The sequence below is a fragment of the Dermacentor variabilis genome, unplaced genomic scaffold, assembly GCF_050947875.1.
Source record: "Dermacentor variabilis isolate Ectoservices unplaced genomic scaffold, ASM5094787v1 scaffold_12, whole genome shotgun sequence".
NCBI lineage: Eukaryota > Metazoa > Arthropoda > Arachnida > Ixodida > Ixodidae > Dermacentor > Dermacentor variabilis.
Genome location: NW_027460280.1, coordinates 35941804 through 35955195, shown reverse-complemented (window position 1 = coordinate 35955195; position 13392 = coordinate 35941804). Strand labels below are relative to the sequence as shown.

Sequence of the window (13392 nt, the reverse complement as noted above, 5' to 3'; positions counted from 1 at the left end):
GTGGTCAAAATTTCCGGAGTCCCCCACTACGGCGTGCCTCATAACCAGAAAGTGGTTTTGGCACGTAAAACCCCGTAATTTCATTTTTAACTTTTAACTCTTCATTTCACTTTGCTAGTCCTCTTTTTCAGCGCGACACAGGCGAAACACTATTCAATCTACATTTGCTTTGCAGAAATTTTGAACTAACACCAGTTTCCAGATATCTGTCCCAATATCTGCTCAATAATTCATTGGCGTTGAAATTAGCCGCGACCTGAGTGCACGAGGGAGGTTTCAAGGAAACTTAAGAAGAGCGGCTTCGAACCCCATTGCAGAGGCGAGTATCGCGTAAGCTGCGCTGTAGCCGCAGGATTTCTACGCCAGATATTTCACTACTTCTACGCTTGAATTCCACAATTTCAACACTCACGTTAAAGTGAATGATTTTTATTTAAACAGTAATTTGCGAACTAGCTACCTGACCATCACGATTCTTTACTTAGCGTTCTTTTCGGTTATCTTTAGCGACAATTTGGTATAGCGGGGTCTTTAGTAATCAAGATTCCCACACTATCGCATTTGATAAACAACACCGACAGCAATTTTCATACAAGTAATGTTCGCCTCTTCAAATAATCCACTTGAAAAACCATGTTACGCTATGTGAACAGGCTATACTTGAAAAAAATGCATGACGTAGAAATAGAAAAGGCCCTGGGGGGGCAGAGCATATTCACTGCCACTGCACGTGCTTGTGGACGCCCACTTCTTAGCATACTCGCCCGCCAAGTGACAATACCCAACGAAAAGGTGTAAGACCAGATGTGATTGGATTAGCAGCGTGCGAAAGGCAATGGACACGAGAACGCAAAACTGATGCCACGAGGCCTGTGTCGTCCGTTTCGTGTTCTCCAGACCCCACCCGCTTACTCATCTTCCTGCTCGAAGCCCTCTCCATCATTTCGTCGTGTTCGCTTAGTGCCATAGTTTTCTGGTGAAATGATTCAGGCATGCAACAGAATTGTTATTATAAAGATTCTGCCCTTTGGTGCTGTATTGGATACAATACCATAATTTCTTTTTCTGACTTAAAGTGCGGGGCGTATGAGTTGTCCTTAAGTTGGTGCTTCTTCTTGAAACTACAATCAAATCTAAATCATGCATTCTAACCACAAGTGGAGCATAAAAGAACGAGATCAGACTTTATAATGTCTTGTGCCCTAAACAACCATCTTCATTTTCAAAGTCTTAAGTGAGGAATACTATGGCACAAAATTCCCTTAGCCTCTTCGGAACGCAAAACGTACCATAGAATCTCGCGCATTAGTTCATTATTGATGTTATTGCACACGGCGGTTTTTGTTCCGGTAATGCTCAAACACAGTTCCACATTCCAGCTAAATTGGAATAGATTCTTGAAATTTATTTGCGGCCATGGAGAGTGCGTTTGTAGAAAAGAAAAAGAAATTAATATTTTTCTGTTATAGCTTAATTGCTCAATTAATCAATTAGCGTTAGGTTAGCTAAACCATTCACAGCTGAAAAATTACTCCAGCATATCAATAATGCAACTATGGTCCTCGCATTAGGTATTCCAAGCTTCAATCAGCATTTTGAAGCATCAAACTCAGCGTGGCATATATGACAGCTTGGACATTGCAAGGCCGTGGTTGCTTAGCGGCTATGGCGCTGCGCTGCTAAGTACGAGGTGGCGGGATCAAATCCCGGCCACAGCGGCCGCATATCCATCGGGTGTTATATGCAAAGAGGCTCGTGTACCGTGCATTGGGTGCACGTTAAAGGATCTCTGGTGGTCAAAGTTAATCCGGAGTCTCCCACTACGGCGTGCATCATAATAAGATCGTAGTTTTGACGTGTAAAAACCCATAATTTAACAGATCAATTACAGGGCTGAGACACTGTGGGCCAATATTGATCGTCCGCTTCCTCTTGTGCTTTAATTCTACTCATTATGAGAAATCAACCAGCCCGCTCTCAAGCCTTGCAAATCAATCGCAGGATAAAGCGATATTCGTACTTGTGTTCGCGTCTGTACTTCCTGGAGCCCCCTGGACTGTCACCATACACCAACTCACCCGGCAAACCACACTACTAAGCGAGATATCAGTATAACGTTTTGACCCAAAATGACCTTCACACTGAAAGTAGACGGGTGTTGAACAAAATTGCTAAATAAAAACAAGAAGAAAAAAATAAAGGCATATGGCCACAGATTAAAATGTTTACATAGAAGGCAGGACTCCGCAGCCTCTTTTATTAGCTTTGTTTACGATATTTGCGCATCTCGGCGGCGCTGGTTAACGCTGCTAGTTTTTCCAGCGAAAGGAAAAGTACAATTCGGTGACATCACTTCTAAAGTTCACAATATACAAATGTCCCTGGGTAGTTGCAGATGAGTTACCTCACGAAGGCTCACATTCGCAAGCACAAAAATGCGGTAGCACGAAAACAAGAGCCACGGAAACAAGGAGACAAGATTATATATGTGATTCCAGGAGAAAAGAAGTACATAGATGAAAAATACAGTAATGAGATTTAGTAACCTCTAGTTATTGGTAGTTGTTTCAGGAAACAGTACTAATGCGCCTGCCGCACTGTGTCACGATGACCATGCATGCAATACTTTTAGTAATCATACTGGCCATCTATCCGGGATATGTGGCCTTGCTGACCACATCTTACGTGAATATCATATTTTAAGCGAAGCTGCCTTTGCCTTCTCTCCCGAATTTGGTGTAAGCACGTACGTCTCCGAATGGAGGACTTATATAGCGCTAAAAGTTGACCTGTAAGTTAGTGCCAGTAGGCGTTACTCTGTTCTACGCAATGAAGAAATACATTCCGATATAGAACCTTCACATATATTTGTCCACTCATATATATGTCCAAAACACACAAGCACCCTAAAAGAATGGGGCATGGTATTGAACTGCCTTCTTTATCCTAATTGTCAAGTTATATATAGTTTATATTATCTATAGTTTATATTAATGTTCAAGTATATGTGGGTTAACCCTTTATTATTCAACTGAGTATCTGCTACTGGATGCTCCAACTTTACAGGGTGTCCCCACAATCATGCAACAACATTTTAATATATGCAAATGCCTCGTAGCTGGACAGAATCAAGGTAATGTTGTTTGCCGTCGCTTGGAGATACTCATATTATTTTTTTTCATTCCGCCTAATTACATAATTAGTCGTCATTAATTATAATCTTCGCAAATATTACAATTACATGAAAAGTGCCCCTTATACAATTGTAGATCAACATGAAAAACTCCCGATACAGCTTTCTCTTGCTCAATACATAAACGTGTTTTTCCGAACCTGAACGAAGCACGCGTATGCACGCAACGTGCCTCGAGCGGCCACTCACGCGGCAATGTTGCGCATATTCGCGGGCTGACATAGGCCATCATCCTGCCGACGCGAACACTTGGTAGAGTTCGTCAACACTGCGTTGGACAACTGTACCTGCGAGGCCCTGGACTTAGGGTCTCTACTGAGTCCCTTTTTAATTTTTAACAAAGTGGTCATTTCTCTCTTTCACTATCTCTCATCAACATTCTTCCCCCAACAAACATAAAACATCGTAAATTCGATGAGCTGTGCGTTGGATCTGCATAACTCTTACAGTGTAACAGAACGTGCTCTGTCTTAATCAGCAGCATAAATAAAATGAAGCAGCGCAGTCAGTCTTTTCTATCTTGTACAAGAAGCATTTAGCATCAGCTTTGTCATGCCGAAGTATATAAATTGTTCTTTCAACAGAGCGGTATATCATCCTCGTTGCAGCAAATAGCATATTAGAGGCTACCGCATATAATCGTAGTTTCCTGCGCAATTGACACCCCAAGTTTCCTGGAGATCCGACCGTAGAGTACAGAATAAAAAAAAAAAGAACAACGCACGTCAATCTCCTCTAGAGGTAGCAGCAGTATAATACTTAGTTATGGTGCGGCACGCGCGTCGTGGCAGCTTTCCTGCCACGGCGCGACGACTTCTTTAGTCGAGTGACGTTTTAGTCATAATAAATCAGATCAAAGGAGGCCTATTTTTTAAGGCAAAGCAGTGCTGCGTACGTTATTTCGACTAGCGGCGCAAACAAAAAAAAAGTGAATACTTGCGGTGAGAGCTCAGCTTACGTTCCAGCCCGGTAGCTATCCTGCACGGTTCCGAAGGCGCTAGGCTTGCTGACTGTACTAACCAAATCCCAGCGGGACTATAGCCGGTGAGGAAACGCGCCGGCACGCCCAACACGTGGTGTGAGCGCAGCCGTTTACACGCGACGCAAAACCAGAACCAGTTGGTGCGCCACGGGGGAGACGCGGAATGAAAATTAGTACTCTCTTTCTCGAGGACAGACAGCCTCTTCTTTCGCGATGCTAGCTTGCGTAAGACACGCTCTGTCCCTGCGCTGCAGGGTCCATAATTTGTCAGCTTTTTCGTCGAGCGCGTTGTCGCAGCAGCAGGAGGTATACGTCGACCTAAGCGCTTTCAGCAAAGTTAATAGATGGAACTTACTCATACTGACAGCTGAAAGAGTTGGTATGGATTCATGGTGGGAAAACAGAGCAAAAATTTGTATACGGACATAAGAAGAGACTGGATGACAAAAGCAGGATGTGATGATACACATGCATTTAAGTTCTTATTTTATCACTTGCATTTGTGCGGAATATTTTTGCGTGAAAATGGTTAAGCCGCCATTTATCTTTCTAAGTGGACTGGGGCGCGCTGAAACTTGCAGTATAAGAAGCAGGAAACATTTCCTTGTACTTATTTGCAGAAATAACTGTGTGAATTCCTGCGATAACCACAAGAAGAAATGAGGGGGGGGGCGACAGTCCAAGCGTGACAAGTCAGCAAAATGCAGTCTCTACGTTTAAGTTTCGAGATCTCTCGTACCAAAGCTGGAGAATGCTATCGTCGGATTGAAAGGCACAGCAGTAAACCAAGCGTATTTGCGCGTTGACGCTATTATACTACGTGCTTCGTAGCACACGTGCATGCAGACATAAATGTACAGCCACTAGACAGCAAAACCAAAGCAAGCGAAACAAAAAATATTGACCCGACAAATCGTTTCGAGCGAGCTTGGCAATTTTTGCGACTTGGGAGGCACCGTTCGCCTTTTGAGCAATAAAATGCAAGCTCAAAGCTTCATGTCACTGCTCTTAGAGTCTACATTTGCCGCTGTTGTGACTGTGCGCTGCGTGATGTAGAATGTATTAGTGGGACGTTGACACTGTGTATGAATATGTAACGCCTTCGCAGACTGTATGACAGCGATCACATAGAACGTTCTGTATTGTTTTACGGCGAAGCTGTTGGCCTCTCGGTGGTCGGCATTTTTTGTGTCCGCCCGTGAACAAAAAACATCATCAAAAGTTATCATCAGTAACAAGCAAAAATGATATGGCTCCTCCCCTCGTAATGCAGAGTCTACGAGCACTCGGCAAAGTGAAACGAACAGCGTATGCATTCATTAGAATCACGCATACAACGTACAGAACAGCGTACGTTTCAATAAAGAACAAGCTGAATTGCAAGCACCTGTCTACATCAGCAATGGCTGATACCCCCGTAAGCAAAAAGAAATCCAATGGCTCCGCAGTGGCACAGGCTACAAGCGCTCAGCAAAGTGAAACGAAATGTGCATACATTCATTGAAATCACCCATACGACAAACTAGAACAGCATACGTTTTAATAAAGCAATAAGCTCAAAACAGGCATCCGAACCATCAATAAAGCACTGCATACCACCCTCAGCAGGTGTAGTGATGACTTTGCAACAGCTTCGCTAGCAATCGACTTTCGCAGGGCCGGGATGGCGAGTCAGTTTATTCAGAACACAGCTCTTAGGCGCCCATTCCAGCGTTGAGCGTCGGCGTGCCTAGTCCTCTCTCGGCGTAACCGAGCGAACGAGCACAGCCAACGATGAAAGAGCGAACGCGGAGCACAGCGGCGGATGACAGAGGGCGAAAGCAAAAAGAGCGCGAGGAGGAAAGTGGAGGAAGCCACCTTGAAGCACCACCAGATGGCGTTCACGTCCACGCATCTGCGGCACCAGCCGTGCGGGGGAAATAAAGCAAGAAGAACCAGGAAGCTCGCCATCGCGCATAGCGATCGCCGCAAGCGTTTCCCGGTAAAGATAACGGTTGCATAAGCTGCACGTGCCGGGAACTAGCAACTGTGTGGCCGGTCTATACAATAGCGCCGCGAGTCGTGACTCTGCCAGTCGGTGCGGTGATCGGTGCGATGCCTCAATATATCGCGAAAGGAAAACGCGTACTGAGCTGCGCTCAAATTATGCATTAGGGGGTGTCGTAATCGTCAGCCAATTTTTTTCGTGTCTTCTTTTTCTGTAATCTTTCGCACCCCTTTCCCCCTGCACCGTTACAGGGCAAGCTCCATATCTTTCCTTTTCCTTTATCTCTATCTCACTCTCTTTTGCCGCTGTTCATTCTTCTTCCATGAAGCACAAGAATATGTTGGAGTGAGAGAAGCGGATTTTAGATATCTTAGCCTGATGAACGCACTAGCTTTTACTCCAGTTGTTGACTAGATAAAGTGACACACCTTGAACACAGACACTTGTAACAACAAATACGCCCACAGAAACGCACGTAGACAATATAACTGTTCATATAGAGTCACAGAGCTGCATTCTGGGGGTCAATTAAGTGAATTTATTATTGAACTATTTAATATTGTATAACTACATTACAAGAACGCTTAATTAAAACTCGTATGGCAACAGCACCATCTTTCGATTTCCTAGGTGTGCGTTATTTTCGTTTTAAACGGACAACCAGTGCTGGGCAGTATCGAAGATACATGTATCTTAGATACTATCTTAAGTACTCTTTGGGTATCTTGTATCTGTATCATGATACGTCTGGCAAGACGTGTACCAGTATCTGTATTTCCGATATATGAAAGAATGCATCGTGTATCTTAGGATACAAGATTATGTTATCGCAACATAGCCGTGCGAAACGATAAACCTTGGCTGACCTCCACTTTTAATGCAGATACTGGTGCCACTAAGCTGCTTGAATAAAACTAAAGGCAGCTGCATTCTTTTATCTTTCCGCCAGAGCTCTACAGTGAGGGCAGGCGCTGAGGTCTGCGCATGCCTATTGGTGGAGCATAGTCATGTGGTGGCACTCACACCGTCTCGACAAAAACAAGCGCACGAACTTCTGCGCACCGCCGACCTCTTCTTTTCTTGATTTGTATTTTACAGTGGAGCTGTTAGAACCTCGCTGGGTTTCTCTTGACGTCCGCAGCTTCGTCGAGCTGGGGGTGAGAGAGCTTAGAGAGAGAGCGAAAGCAGAGTATAAAAATAGCATCGCGCAGCATAGCGACGCGGCGAGGGTGGGTGGAGCCTAGCGGGAGAGAAGGAGCGGCGAGGCGCGGACACAGGTGGTGTGAGGTCATTGCTCTCCGATAAAAACCCGCGCGCTTGCTTCGGCGGTCCTCTTTCTCACAGTGGGAAAAATTATGCGTGGCTCTGCTATCGCAAACACCACAGACCAGCGGAGCTGGCGGAAGCTCAGCAAAAGTTAGACTAAGTGTGCGGTTTGGCAGTACTTTACTGGCCTTCCCCCAGCTCCGCTGGTCTCTGGTGCTCGTGATGGCAGAGCCACGCATAATGTTTAGTTGGGTCGCTGCCATGACACTTGCTCGTAGCTACCGTACTGTGCTGCGTACGCCAATGCATGCGGTGTCACTCGCGCAAATTCTGCTGCCGCTAGTGCCGCTATGAAGTTTCTCTTGCGTGGTGCTTTGTTACGAATTCTGAAGAATGGAAGAATGGGGTTGCCGTGCGTCTAGGAACATTAACACAACAGCGATTTGAAGGATCGCGTGGATGTAAGTTTGACTGTTGTGAACCAAAGCGTGGATGGCGCTGCTTCCGGGAGACTTGAAGCTTAAGGCGGCCATTTTGTGCCCGTGATTGTTGCTCGCAAGCACCAAAAGCAATTTTTCGGACTACGTTACATTCGTAAGCGATGCACAGCGGTATTCGCGACACCGTGCAGAGGCTTCTTATTGACGTTCTTGTAATTAGATGGTGACCCGCTAGCTGGTCGGCAAGCAGACGAGCGACTCCCATCAATTACAAAAGCCACAAGCAAAAACCATTGAGAGCGCAGCGTGTAACGAGCTTTCATGCTAGGTAGCCAAGCAACCATAATAAATTGTTTCGGAATTAAAATATTATACTTCCAGCAAGAAATCAAAATGTTTTGAGATACTAACAGACATTTCATTCAAATGAAACAAGGTTGGTCGGCGTTCAGAAATTTCCAAGCAAACATTTTTGTCCATACGCGTTTGCTGCTACATTATGTAGGTCTATAATAACAAATTTGCCAATGTATCGAAGTAACTTAAGATGCAAGTAGAAAGTCTCGTATCGAATGCAATAACTGCGGTAGTATCTTGTATCTGTACCTCAAATACTTGTTGCGCGAGCATCTTGTATCGTATCATGATACACTTGCAAAGTATCTTCGCCCAGCCCTGCGCACAATCCTCGCTGCAGGTTGTGCACTCACCAAACGCACCGAGAAGGGAGTGCAGGACAGCACGACTTTCGCGCGGCCACTCTGCTTTCGGAGCACGCCGGCGAAGACGCCGGCCAGGGTTGTGTGTTCGCCAGCACCGTGCGGGCAGTGATTCGTGGCCCAAGGGACTCTTCGGGCAGGTGAGCTCAAGTGCCTTCTCAGCAGCCGAGGTGGAGCGAAGCACAGGACCTTACATGCCGCGACCAGGACAGCGTCTTCTAGCCGTCATTGCTGACACCAGTTCCTGCATGGGCACACAGAGAACTTCGTTATGCAAACTTGTGCGTATAGGCTAGTTGGTTCTGGACCATGGTGAACGTTCAGCAGCGCAAACAGGCCAAGGACAGGCGAGTAGGGGGCACAGATGGACATTGTTTTATTACTTTAATTTTTTTTTTTTGACGCGAAGACATCTGACGCCGTTTTCTCAGCGTTTCGCATTTGCAAACAATTATTGCTTATGAAGGTTCAGAGCAGTGCAAAAAAGATCCGCAAAAGTTATCAGTTATTTTAGATAAGCTTTCTAGAATGGTAAGACTATAGTGAAAAGGGCTGCTTGGAAATGATTTTACAGCAAAAACGCACAAGCCTAATTACCTCTTCCCTGTCATTGTCTCTGAACATGGTAAATGGCCAAAATGTGTCGCATGGGTTTTGCAGGCCAACTTGAAGTTCTTATTGTGTGATTATCATCTTGTTGTCCAGAAGTCTGAGCAGGCAAGGCGGTAAACTTACTGCCTTCTTTGTTGAGATTAAAGATCTGTTTTATTCGATACCACACAACGACTTGATGAAATCCGTCAATGAAATCATTGATAGACTAGGAGCAGTATCTTTTCCGGATGAGTTGGGTCTGTCCTGCGACAGATCTTTAGAGTTTCTTTCCTTTTATCATAACTATACATTTGAGGCGCAGGATGGCAACATTGCAGCATAAAAGGAAGGTGTTTGTATCGGCTCTTGTATTGCTCATTGTTTAACTGATATATATTTGTCTATGAATGACAGGACAACTGATGGACGTCCATTCGGGAATTGACGCGGTTTTCGGGTCTGTTGATTAATTTATAGTTGCTTTGAAATACTGACACCGCTGACCTTCATTCACTGGATTTAAAGACCGCAATGATGTTTTCAGAGTGCTCTGCTCCTTCAGATTTCACGCATGAACACACAACAGATTTCCCTGTTGATGGCATCATCAGATCTTTAGATTTAGGGCTGCATTTTATACCACCCGTCATATCCGCTAAGGGTGCAAGCCGAGGGGCAAAAGACCTGCGCTTCCTTTAGGTTCCGCCCATGATATGTTGGTAAAACTCGTGGTTATTTTTTTCATATCTTGAGAATGGCATAAAAAAACCTTGTGAGCAAAGGGTTGAAGTTAGACTGCTCGGCCAGGTTAACAGACTAGTCCAGGCGGGGTATCCTGTACCATTACTGACTTTGGCGGCGCAAAGCACGCGGAAGTGGTGCATGGTGGGAGTACGGAATGAAACGGCACGTGCTGAAAAGCGAAAAATAGTAACATGCGTACCGTGCTTGCACCGCATTTCGCAGAACCTCAAAAAGATAAGTAACAAAGCAGGCATCCACGTGCTCCTGAATGCCGGCGGGCTCTTTGCAGTCGTGTAAACAAGGGATAAAAAATGGCGTCGGTCGCTTGCTCTAGGCAGCATCGCCGGCGTTTGGTTGACGGCCCAGGGAACGAGGTTTGTTCTATTGCCTTGTCATGTGGCAAGGTGTATATATAGGGCAAGCTGGTAAATGCATAAACGAACGGTGTGAAGAGTACTATTTATTCGTTTATTTATACGTAATACCCTTAAGGCATATTGTTTCCTACAATATACTAGAGGCACTATACTGGCGTTGCAATCGTTCAGCCACCATGGGAATGATGGGAAGTACATGGATTTGTCTGATCTTCGTGCTTGTGAATTCAGACGTTCTTGTGGATTCGTTTATTACGCTTTGTATGTCTTCCTTGTCGTAACGTTTAGAGAAAGTTATTCGCAACTTTCACAGACGGTGGCGCAGTCGTGCGGCGGCGGCCGGAAACAATCGAAAGATTATGCTCGCCGCTGGCTGCCGCCCGTTCACGTAGCGTGTTGGTGTTGTCTACGCTTTTCCTTCACTTTTGGTAGATGTTTTAACGCGTTCAAAGCTCCCGTGGGATCCTGAAGGACACTTAACGTGCTCAGAATGAGCAAACATAGAAGTAACCGTATTTGCTGTGTGCCGCATGCAAAAGTTATGCGGTAGGTGATGTGAACCTTCACTCATTCCCACCGGCTGCGTCCATGAGGAAGAAATTGATTGTTAAGCTGCGGATCGGCAAAGCTGTCGCAGAAGTGATGAAGGCTGGCAGTGCATGCGCACTTCATGCCGGAGGACTTTTTTTTTTTAATACGAGAGATGAGTGACGATTTCGAGCACTTGAAATCCCGAATAGACACACCTCCATAAAGATGCAGGCATAGCGCTATATTATGTGCAAGGAAAGAAATAATGCACATTATTAACTCAAATTTGTCGTAGGATGATTGACGCTTGCGTTTTTGCTACTCATGCCTTTGTGGCTGCGTTGGAACGCAAACATTCTCCGGGAAGCGTTGTACCTGTCTCAAAATTTCTTGTTCTCGCTCATGCGTTCGTGCTCTGCAACGCCGGCTTGACATTCCACCATTTTCGAACAGAGAGATGAGTTTCTCATTTGTGCATCGAAGCAAAGTGACGCAGGCGTAGAGGGACTTGGAACTCGTGCTTGTCGTCGTCTGCCACTTCGATGCCCGGCTGCAACGTGCGCACAGGTGTGCATGACTGCACTCGTAAGGTAACAAATCCTAGTATAACAAACGTTAAACTACTGTGCAGTGTTCGCGTAGCGAACCCTCAGCTGATTTGCGTCTATATTATTTTATAAAGATAACCGGAAGAATGAAGCGAGCATTGCCGCGGCCGGTAAATATCGGCTATGTATCGCTTGATCTGTCTATTGACAAGAAGACAGCACACATCAAGCGCAATAACTAAATTACAAGGGTGAGCGGTTATCGTATTAGCTCGCAAAAGCGGTCAGATATGGGTTTTTGTTTACTTCTCGTGCTCAAGATGCAGCTTTGTGAACACAGGCAGGGATAACTAGACAAGAAATTTTCGCTCACAAAACGCTGCTGTAAGGCTGCTTTTCACGCCGTCGATGTAAAGAACTTGGGTCGCGCAACACCAGGGAGATTTTTTTTTTCTCGACATGGTGGCTTATTCAAGCGCTCCAAGTAACAACTTGCAGAGAGCACCACACCGTATAAAATGGCATCGTACCCGTTCAAAGCGGTCGAATTAATAGAATAGCAAAGCGAAAGCACGGCCACTCCTCTTTATAACACCGTCGCGGTGAAATTGAAACTACAGCTAGTGTGGTTTGCTTCGAAGCCGCGAAGTTTGTATGCAAAGGCCTTCAACAGTCACCAATGTCGACGTGCACGCTTTTATGCCGCAGCACACAAGATGACCTGCGTTTAGGACTTCCTCGCCTTCAAGCAGGCTTCGAATCCTGCGTTCTGCTCGCCCAATGTGAGCCATTACGCACGCTAACGACAGCAGGCGTGTAGACTGTAGAGATACTTGAACATGACGACGCGAAACAACATGTCACTGAGCAAGACGACCGCAGCACTGCACCAGCTGCTCGAGTTCTTAATCTCTCGGACAGCCATATTGGATTTAAGGTGGCGACCCCTATAGGCCGTGAAGTTGCGAATACTTTTCTAAATGCAGAAGACGCTGCGAACACGTACAATCGCTAATAATTGCAACGGGCCAGCTTGTCCAGGTGGGCAATCGAAACGCGCCACGCGTCTTAAGGCACTGGCTTGCCCGCGATAAATTCATAAAGGCGTTATATGTCTGTTGCCGATGCATTTATTCGTGGCGTAATGGTTTCAATATCGGGCGTGTGTGCTAGAGGTCCTGTGTTCGAACCCTGCCGTCGGACAATTTTAATCATGTTTACTTAGTAATTATTACGAAGTACATTGTTGAAAATGACGAATTTAGTAAGTCATGATGCCGTTTAAAGCCAGGAAGACGAAGCTAAGGCAAATCCATGTACTTCCCATGATGTCCATGCTGGCTCAACCGCCCCATTACAGCTCCCGTAGACACTAGTTGCAGAGCTTCCTCTAGTAATTATTGTATGAAACGCTATGCCTCAAGGTACATTATAGAGGCGAGCAGCATGAATAGAATATAAAACAACACATTACTGCGAAAAAAGCAAAGTTGGAAGGTTATGATAAAAAATACGAGAAGCGCAAACACCTAAACATAAACGGAGTAAATAAAACGCATTTTGTAGCGAAAAGACAGATTCGCTACACGGTACTTATACAAAACAGCAACAAGAACTTCTGTGGAGAGTTGGGTCACGTTATGTTCACCATTGAAGGACGTAAGTTATTCTATACGACAGAGGTTTGGGGAACAAATGACTTTGAGCATGTGACAGTGTTACATTGTCTTTATGGCGATGATGTCGGACAGCAGATGCAAATGGCGAGAGATACGTCATGAGTGAGCGGAGAGGTACATTATGATAGTAAATTTTATGAAAAAATGAAATATCAGTTTGCATCCGGCGAACGGCTAGTAATGGTATGTTAAGAGTGGTTGTCATTTGCGTTATCTAGCTCTACGATTGTAGTTTGATTGATTCAATAATTGATTGATTTGATTTGATGGCTTCATTTCACCGAAAGGATGAGGGTGCTGCTAACAAAAACGGACAAAACGGTACACGGTAC

The 13392-nt window shown here is 45.2% G+C and overlaps 1 protein-coding gene across 6 annotated transcripts in view; it reads right to left on the bottom strand.

The window, feature by feature from the left end:
• Positions 1 to 13392, bottom strand: part of LOC142566134 (myosin light chain kinase, smooth muscle-like) — a 237288-nt gene that overhangs the window by 75034 nt on the left and 148862 nt on the right. For 3 of the 6 annotated variants that reach the window (XM_075676941.1, XM_075676943.1, XM_075676942.1), the window contains exon 2: positions 8579 to 8831. The gene's annotated coding sequence lies outside the window, so the exon portion shown is untranslated. Of the gene's footprint in view, positions 1 to 4151; positions 4253 to 8578; positions 8832 to 13392 lie in introns of those variants that run through there. The other 3 variants (XM_075676944.1, XM_075676940.1, XM_075676945.1) reach the window with 3 other exon arrangements.